General features: G+C 40.6%; 1 long non-coding RNA gene across 1 annotated transcript in view; it reads left to right on the top strand.

The window, feature by feature from the left end:
• The first annotated feature begins 575 nt into the window (after positions 1-575).
• LOC149469905 (uncharacterized) overlaps positions 576-8,800 on the top strand; it is a 137,285-nt gene continuing 129,060 nt past the window's right edge. The window contains exon 1 of the long non-coding RNA XR_016311482.1: positions 576-733. This is a non-coding gene — a long non-coding RNA (uncharacterized LOC149469905). The remainder of the gene's footprint in view (positions 734-8,800) is intronic.

Raw genomic sequence — 8,800 nt, 5'->3', positions numbered from 1 at the left:
GAACAGATAAAATACTTTTTTTTAACTTTTTTCTGACTTCCGGAATGGATTAATTTTTTCAATGCATTCCTATGGGAAACCGTGTTTCAGTTTACAAATTTTTCACAATACGAATAATAAGTCCCACATACTGTATTAAATTCGTAAACCGAGGTACGCCTGTACTTTCAAACAGCATTCCACCAGTCATCCAATGAACAAAGAAATTTTGTATGAATGCACAAATGTACTGTATATTCATATAAATGTTTGTTTGAAAATTGACTAGTGTATACCCAGCTTTAGCCATGCGCCACACAATGCTCCCTTATTCAGTTGGCTATACTGCTGTTTTTGTTCGGGAAGAGAACACTACTTCTCGTGACACCACCGAAAAGATGTGGTAGCCAGTGAATTGCCTATCATTAATGTTATTTTATTGCATACTGTAACTGTGCATATTATATTTTATTTCAAGATGGCAGTCAGTGGAAGTGTTTATATACATAGAAATGAAAAACGAATCACAGAAGATGTACACTGGAAGGCTTCATTTTCATTGAACACTCTAGTGTCTGTTGGTGCTGTCACTGCAGTCTCCATTCATATTGCTCTATTTGGTGCCTCCTACACAGGAGAGGGATAAATGCACCTTCACATGGGTGTGAAAATCCTGCTGACATGGTGATCGATGGATGGTTGTGGGATAGGAGTCATGAAGAACAAAAATATCCTTTATATGTGCATGAAGAAGGTAAACATTTCTTTTAACACATGTACATGAAGAATGTATTACTTTCATTTTTTTATTTCAAACACAATAGTCATAAAGGTCTAAAAATAACATTTGGGTTTTGTGAATAAAAAGGTTGTGCACTTTGAAATGAATGTGTTAAACAACTGACTATGTTGTAATAATAGCACAATCTCTTGGAGGCTGGGAGGAGGGGGTGTAGTATTGTCTCTATTGTAACATTTCTATAAATATACAGTAATTCACCTATAAATATAATGCATTTCTTTAAATAGAAAACCTTTTATTTAAATTCTTACCAGTCTTATAATGGCACAATTTACCAAATGAACCTTACTGAATTTTAACAGGTTTTTGCTACTGACTTTAATGACAATAATTAATTACATATATATATACAGAATAGTACTGTACATATACTATTTGCCCCTGCTGATAATCCCTCTACTGAAATACCCAGAATTCGACACTTGGCCACACTGCAATGCACTGAGAAAGTGAAATCCTGGCCTGAAATATGTTTTACTGATTTAAACTAAAGTTTAAAGTATTAATTATATACAGTTATGTCCAGGGGCGGACTGACAACTCATGGGGCCCCCGGGCAATAGGGGATCATGGGGCCCCTGTGTCCTTGCCCAAACTCAAAAAAGGCCTATGAAAAAGGTACCAGGGGCATCTCATGGGGCCCCCTACTGACCCGGGCCCTTGGGCAGTGCCCGAGTTTCCAAATGGTCAGTCCGCCCCTGGTTATGTCTATATATATTTGGTCACAGGCACAATTTTATTTTTTTCAGGTATTTACCAAAACATATTCAAGCTATAGTTATATAATGGATATGGGCTGAAAGGGTATACTCTCAGCTTTAATTTGAGGGTATGTACAGTGGGGATCGAAAGTTTGGGCACCACAGCTAAAAATTTGTATTAATGTGCATAAAGAAGCCAAGGAAAGATGGAAAAATCTCCAAAAGGCATCAAATTACAGATTAGACATTCTTATAATATGTCAACAAAAGTTAGATTTTATTTCCATCATTTACACTTTCAAAATAACAGAAAACAAAAAAATGGCGTCTGCAAAAGTTTGGGCACCCTGCAGAGTTAATATCTTGTACTGCCCCCTTTGGCAAGTATCACAGCTTGTAAACGCTTTTTGTAGCCAGCCAAGAGTCTTTCAATTCTTGTTTGAGGTATCTTTGCCCATTCTTCCTTACAAAAGTCTTCCAGTTCTTTGAGATTTCTGGGCTGTCTGTCACGAACTGCTCTTTTAAGGTCTATCCATAGATTTTCAATTATGTTGAGGTCAGGAGATTGTGAAGGCCATGGCAAAACCTTCAGTTTACGCCTCTTGATGTAATCCCCCCGTGGATTTCGAGGTGTGTTTAGGATCATTATCCATTTGTAGAAGCCATCCTCTCTTTAACTTCAGCTTTTTCACAGATGGCATCAAGTTACCATCCAAAATTTGCTGAAATTTTATTGAATCCATTTTTCCTTCTACTCGTGAGATGTTCCCTGTGCCACTGGCTGCAACACAACCCCAAAGCATGATTGATCCAACCCCATGCTTAACAGTTGGACAGAGGTTCTTTTCATTCAATTCTGTGCCCCTTCTTCTCCAAACGTACCTTTGCTCATTCCGGCCAAAAAGTTCAATTTTAACCTCATCGGTCCACAGAACTTGTTTTCAAAATGCATCAGGCTTGTCTATATGTTCATTTGCAAAGTTCAAACGATGATTTTTGTGGTGAGGACGTAGAAGAGGTTTTCTTCTGATGACTCTTCCATGAAGACCATATTTGTACAAGTATCTCTTTATAGTGGAATAGTGTACCACAACTCCAGTGTCTGCCAGATCTTTCTGGAGGGATCGTGCAGTCAAACGTGGGTTTTGAATTGTTTTTCTCACAATCCTGCAAGCTGTTCTGTCTGATATTTTTCTTGGTCTTCCAGATCTTGCTTTAACTTCCACTGTTCCTGATGACTGCCATTTCTTAATTACATTCCGAACAGAGGATATTGACATCTGAAAACGCTTTGCTATCTTTTTATAGCCTTCTCCAGCTTTTTGAGCGTCAACTATTTTCAGTTTCAGTTTACTAGACAACTGCTTAGAAGAACCCATGGTGCTGATTGTTGGGGCAAGGTCAGATGAGTCTGGGCATTTAAAACCTTTGAGATTGACATCACCTGGTCTTCCCAGACGATGATTGAGAACAATTCATGACACTGGCAGGTCTCAGCTTGGCAAAGGGGACAGGGGACAGCGCATGCTATAAATTCTGCAGGGTGTCAAAACTTTTGCAGACGCCATTTTTTTGTTTTCTGTTATTTTGAAAGTGTAAATGATGGAAATAAAATCTAACTTTTGTTGACATATTATAAGAATGTCTAATCTGTAATTTGATGCCTTTTGGAGATTTTTCCATCTTTCCTTGGCTTCTTTATGCACATTAATACAAATTTTTAGCTGGGGTGCCCAAACTTTCGATCCCCACTGTACATCCAAATTGGAGGAAGGGTTTACAGCTCTTAAGAGTAGTCATCCTCCATTTTTCAAGGGACTAAAACTAATTGGACAATTGCATCAGAAGCTGTTTCATGGCCAGGTGTGGGCTACTCCTTCATTATTTCTTCATCAATTAAGCAGGTTAAATGTCTGGAGTTGATTCTAAGTGTGGTATTTGCATTTGGAATCTATTGCTGTGAACCTACCTCATGTGTTCAAAGGAGCTGTCCATGCAAGTGAAACAGACCATTGTAAGCAGGGGCGGGCTGACCATTTGGAAACTCGGGCACTGCCCGAGGGCCTTGGGTCAGTAGGGGGCCCCATGAGATGCCCCTGGTACCTTTTTCATAGGCTTTTTTGAGTTTGGGCAAGGACACAGGGGCCCCATGATCCCCTATTGCCCAGGGGCCCCATGAGTTGTCAGTCTGCCCCTGATTGTAAGGCTTCAAAAATGAAACAAATCCATAAGAGAGATAGCAGCAACATTAGGAGTGGCCAAATCAATAGTCTGGTACATTCTGAGGAAAGAAGAACACACTGGTGAGCTCAGCTCCTATTGACACAGACAGCTCATAGGATTTGATTGAGATAAACAGGAGACAATGGCTCCTGCCTCCTCTGTGACAGAGTGGGAGGAGACAGCCATCACAGAGAGGCACAGTGCTGGATCGAGATTGGGCTCAGGTAAGTAATATACGGGGGGGGGGGGGGGGGAAGTGATCCACATATAGCAACATTTTTTACCTTAATGCAAGGAATGCATTAAGGTAAAAAAATGTTCAGCCTTTAGTACCACTTTAAATAATAAAAAGTTATTGCCAATAAATGGGCCCAACGCAGGTATGAAAGCTGAACTACTTAAACACTTATTCATACAATTTTTTTACAGAAATTAATATGAGATAAATCACATTGCACAAGTATCATAGAGCATTACATGATTTTCTGGCAGGAATGAAAAGCTGCCTGTGGATTACTGTTAATGACATTGGCCATGCTTTCATATGTCATACTGGCATGTGCCCTCTACAGAGGGATATACAGCCTCAAATAGATTAACTAAGTTTCACCTTTCCTTCTTTTTATATATATTCTTGTCACATTGGGGTTTATTTACTAAACCTGGTTCACTCAGAATCTCATGCACTTCTTCTGCATAGAAACCAATCAGCTTACAGGTTTTATAGCTAAAGCTTAAAGAATAAGTTCACCTTTGGGAACTTGTTACATGTTCAACCCGTTTTTAGGGTGGAACAGGCAACGTGTACCCATAGCTGCAGCCGCTGCCCGCCCACCCCCTCCCATAATGACATAATAAGGGGAAAAGTTTTCCTGTACTATATGTCAGATTTGAAACCAGCGTGGTCATGCGAGGCTCCGCCCACATGGCCACGTCATTCATTTACGGATGTCCATGAATGAATGAATGAACTGCAAGTCCCGACAGCGGCTGTGGGCTTGTAGTTTTCAATGAACTAACACGGTGTTGTAGAGCTCCGTGGTAGTTTATTGAAGCTTCCTGTCAGAATATCTGCTTGATTGTACATCTCGTACGGCAAGCAGATATTCTTACAGGTCTGCAGCAGACCTGCCTGGCATCAGTGATCTACTGATCGCAGGTTCAATACTTTCCAGGCTCCTTTGGAAAAAAATAATAAATGTACATTTTTTTACCTGAAAAAAAATGTGCATTTATTATTTTTGTCCAAAAGGTGAACTTATCCTTTAAAGTGTTACTAAACCCAGGACCCTTCATTCACTATATTTGGTCTCCCACAGTACACAGAATATGGAATTGCAATTATTTTAGTAAATATAAACTGCTAAATACCTTTTCTCATCAGCAGTTAGAGCAGTCTTCTGACTTCTATCAGTGTCCAGCAGAGCACTGGTTAAAGCTTGTAGGAGGAGTTTTCTTTCTGCTCTAGGAGGATGCAGAACCTCTGACCTCTGTCTGGCCCTGTGCTGATTGGCCCTGTGCTGATCACATGCACTCTCCCAAGAAAAAAAAAACCTCTCTAGCGATACACACCAAACTCCACACATTTGTCTTATCAGGAGATAAGAGGGGGACAGTGGAAGAAGGAGAGGATCAGAGAAGTCAGGATTCAAACAGCCTTTTTACACAATGCAGAGGATTAACCCCTCAGGTTCCACAGTGAGTATAACAAGCATGTTTTACTGCATATACAGACTGATTTTACTGGGTGGGTTTAGTAACACTTTAATTGAACACGCTGAGGTTAGAAGCTGATTAGCTACCATGTACTGGTGCATGAGATTCTGAGTGGACCAGCTTTAGTGGACAGAAACAATGGAGTTGATTTACTAAAACTGCAGAGTGCAAAATATCAGCCTCTAACTTCAGCTTGTTCAATTAATCTTTGACAAAAAAAAAAACCTGGAATCTGATTGGTTTCTATGCACAGCTGCACCAAATTTTGCACTCGCCAGGTTTAGTAAATCAACCCCAATGTCTTCAAGTGGACAATTTAGTAACTTTACATGTCTGCACAAATAAATTCTTAACATGTCAATGTATACAGAAAATGTATCATGTTTCAGAAAATCTATACCATTTATAAAAAAAACAGCTATCTCTGAGCTACAGTCCAGTGACATTGCCTAGGCTGAGATGACGCCATCAGTCTGCTGCAGGCAGGAGGAAGCATTTTCTTATTATTTTCTCACTTAGTGATCAGATCTGCAATCTTGTAATTTTGTGGCAAGTCGAAATATGAGAGGCTGCAACAGGGGTTGAGCAGACGTTTGTGAACTCAGCAAAAAACAAAATGATAGCACAGGCACCAGCACAGGCACCAGAATTTACATGACTTCTCCATCTCTGAGCCAGTATCTCATCCAGGAAGTAGATGGCGACCTTGAATGATGCCTGGACAAAGGGATCTATTAAGCAGATGAATGCATTTTCAGTGCTAATACTGCAATCTCTGTGAGAGGTAATCTACAATATACCTTTTAAGTAGTATACTTTCAAGTTACTTAGTATGCAGGCACCTAACATGATAACTATATCTGACCAGGGGTGTTTTCTGAAAGCAAGGCTTTAAGTTGGGTCCCCTGGGCAGTGAATGATAACATGCAGCATACGCAGCACCCCCCAGCAAAAATGGAGCTGTTTTTATAAGAGCACTGAATACTGGGCGTGGCTTAAAGAGATGAGGTTACATAGAGTCTGAGTTGGCATGTATAGTATAGAATGAAACAGTGTCAATGTGACAATAGGAAATGTACAGTACAGTATCTATGGAGGTACATTGGAGGTTACTTACTACTGACCTCTGATCTCTGTGTCACTACTGACCATTGAACTCTACATCACTTACTACTGACCCAGGAACTTTCCATCCTTTACTACTGACCCCTGAACTCTGCATTTTTTACTACAGACCTTTAAAACTTTACTGACCCCTGAACTTTCCATCACTTATTACTGACCCCTGAACTCTGCATTATTTACTACTGACTCCTGAACTCTCCATCACTTACTACTGACCCCTGAAATCTGTGACACTTACTACTGACCTGTGAACTCTGTGTTACTTACTACTGACCCCTGAACTTTCCATCACTTACTACTGACCCCGGAACTTTCCATCACTTACTACTGATCCCTAAACTATGCATTTTTTACTACAGACCTTTAAAACTTTACTGACCCCTGAACTTTCCATCACTTACTACTGACCCCTGAACTCTGCATTATTTACTACTGACTCCTGAACTCTCCATCACTGACTACTGACCTCTGAAATCTGTAACACTTACTACGGACCCCTGAACTCTCCATCACTTACTACTGACCCCTGAAATCTGTGACACTTACTACTGACCTCTGAACTCTGTGTTACTTACTACTGACCCCTGAACTTTCCATCACTTGCTACTGACCCCTGAAACTTCCATCACTTACTACTGACCCCTAAACTATGCATTTATTACTACAGACCCTTAAATCATTACTGACCCCTGAACTGTCCGTCACTTACTACTGACCCCTGAACTCTCCATCGCTTACTACTGACCCCTGAAATCTGTGACACTTACTACTGACCTCTGAACTCTGTGTTACTTACTACTGACCCCTAAACTTTCTCTCACTTACTACTGACCCCTGAACTTTCCATCACTTATTACTGACCCCTGAACTTTCCATCACTTACTACTGACCCCTAAACTATGCATTTTTTACTACAGACCCTTAAATCATTACTGACCCCTGAACTGTCCGTCACTTACTACTGACCCCTGAACTCGACAGCACTTACTACTGACCTCTGCATCCTTTAGTACTGACACCTGAGCTCTGCATCACTTACTGCTGGCCCCTAAATTCTGCATCACTTACTTCTGATGCCTGGATTCTGCATCACTTACTGCTGACCCCTGAATTCTGCATCACTTACTGCTGACCCCTGAATTCTGCATCACTTACTGCTGACCCTTTAATTTTGTGTCACTTACTACTGACTCCTGCACTCTGTGCCACTGATTATTGACCTCTGAACTCTGAGTCACTTACTACTGACCTCTGAACTCTGCATCACTTACTCTTGCCCTATGGACTCTGTGTTACTTGCAGGGGTTAGACAAAAAAATTTAAATTAAAACACTACATGATTTGCAGGTGTGAAAGTGACGACATGTTTCTTGTTTAAAGTAGATGTGATGTAACATACTTTTGCTTCTGCTATGTGACGAGACCCCTAGCTAACAGGTGGGAAGCTTCACTTTCGTCATTCACTGCATGAGCTGCTAGTAATACGGAGTCATGTCACAGCTTACTGAGCTTCAAAGAGGGGAAATTGTTGGAGCCGGCCTAGCTGTTGCCTCTGTGACTGAAGCTGCCAATTTATTTGCCGTACGTGAGGTACAGTATCAAAGTTTATGACGACATATACAGTTTCTGGGAAAACATTGTCTGATAAGCATAAGCTCGGTTGACATGGTCAACTGACCGAAAGAGTCAAAATGACATTGTGCATGATTCTGACCCAGAACAAGAAAACACCTGCTGCAAAAGTGATTGGAGAGCTCAGTCTCAGTCTTGTGAAGACTGAGATTGAGTAAATGGACCATTGGGTTAAACTATGAAAAGGTGGAAGACCCCACCATTGCAGTTTATAAAAGTAAAGCACAGTTTGCTATCAAAGAGTCTCTCCCTACGTATGCAGTTTGTCAGTTCTCCCTATCCCTATAGACCAGTTTCAAATACACTTACAATATGGCTGCTCTGAGTCCCCTTTTATTGTTGGTGGACTGGCTTATCCAAAAGCACATTTCCTGGGCTTTTAAATGTGTTGGCCATAAAAAACATTCTGGTTTAAAAAAAATGTTTCCAAATTCAGACAAAAAAATGCCAGAATCAAAATGATTCACTGCAACTAATCCAAACCTCAACTATACTACCCTTCACACTCTAGTAAACCATTGCCTCAATGTTCAGGGCACAAAACTACAGAGTCACTGTATATCTCTGCTTTGGCTTGCTAAGATGAAACAGATGCTACAATTCTAAGGACTGCATAAGCTCT

This window comes from Staurois parvus, unplaced genomic scaffold (genome assembly GCF_062004578.1).
Source record: "Staurois parvus isolate SC_StPar_1 unplaced genomic scaffold, SC_StPar_1.0 ptg000058l, whole genome shotgun sequence".
Taxonomy (NCBI): Eukaryota; Metazoa; Chordata; class Amphibia; order Anura; family Ranidae; genus Staurois; species Staurois parvus.
This window is presented reverse-complemented; position numbering and strand designations above follow the sequence as displayed.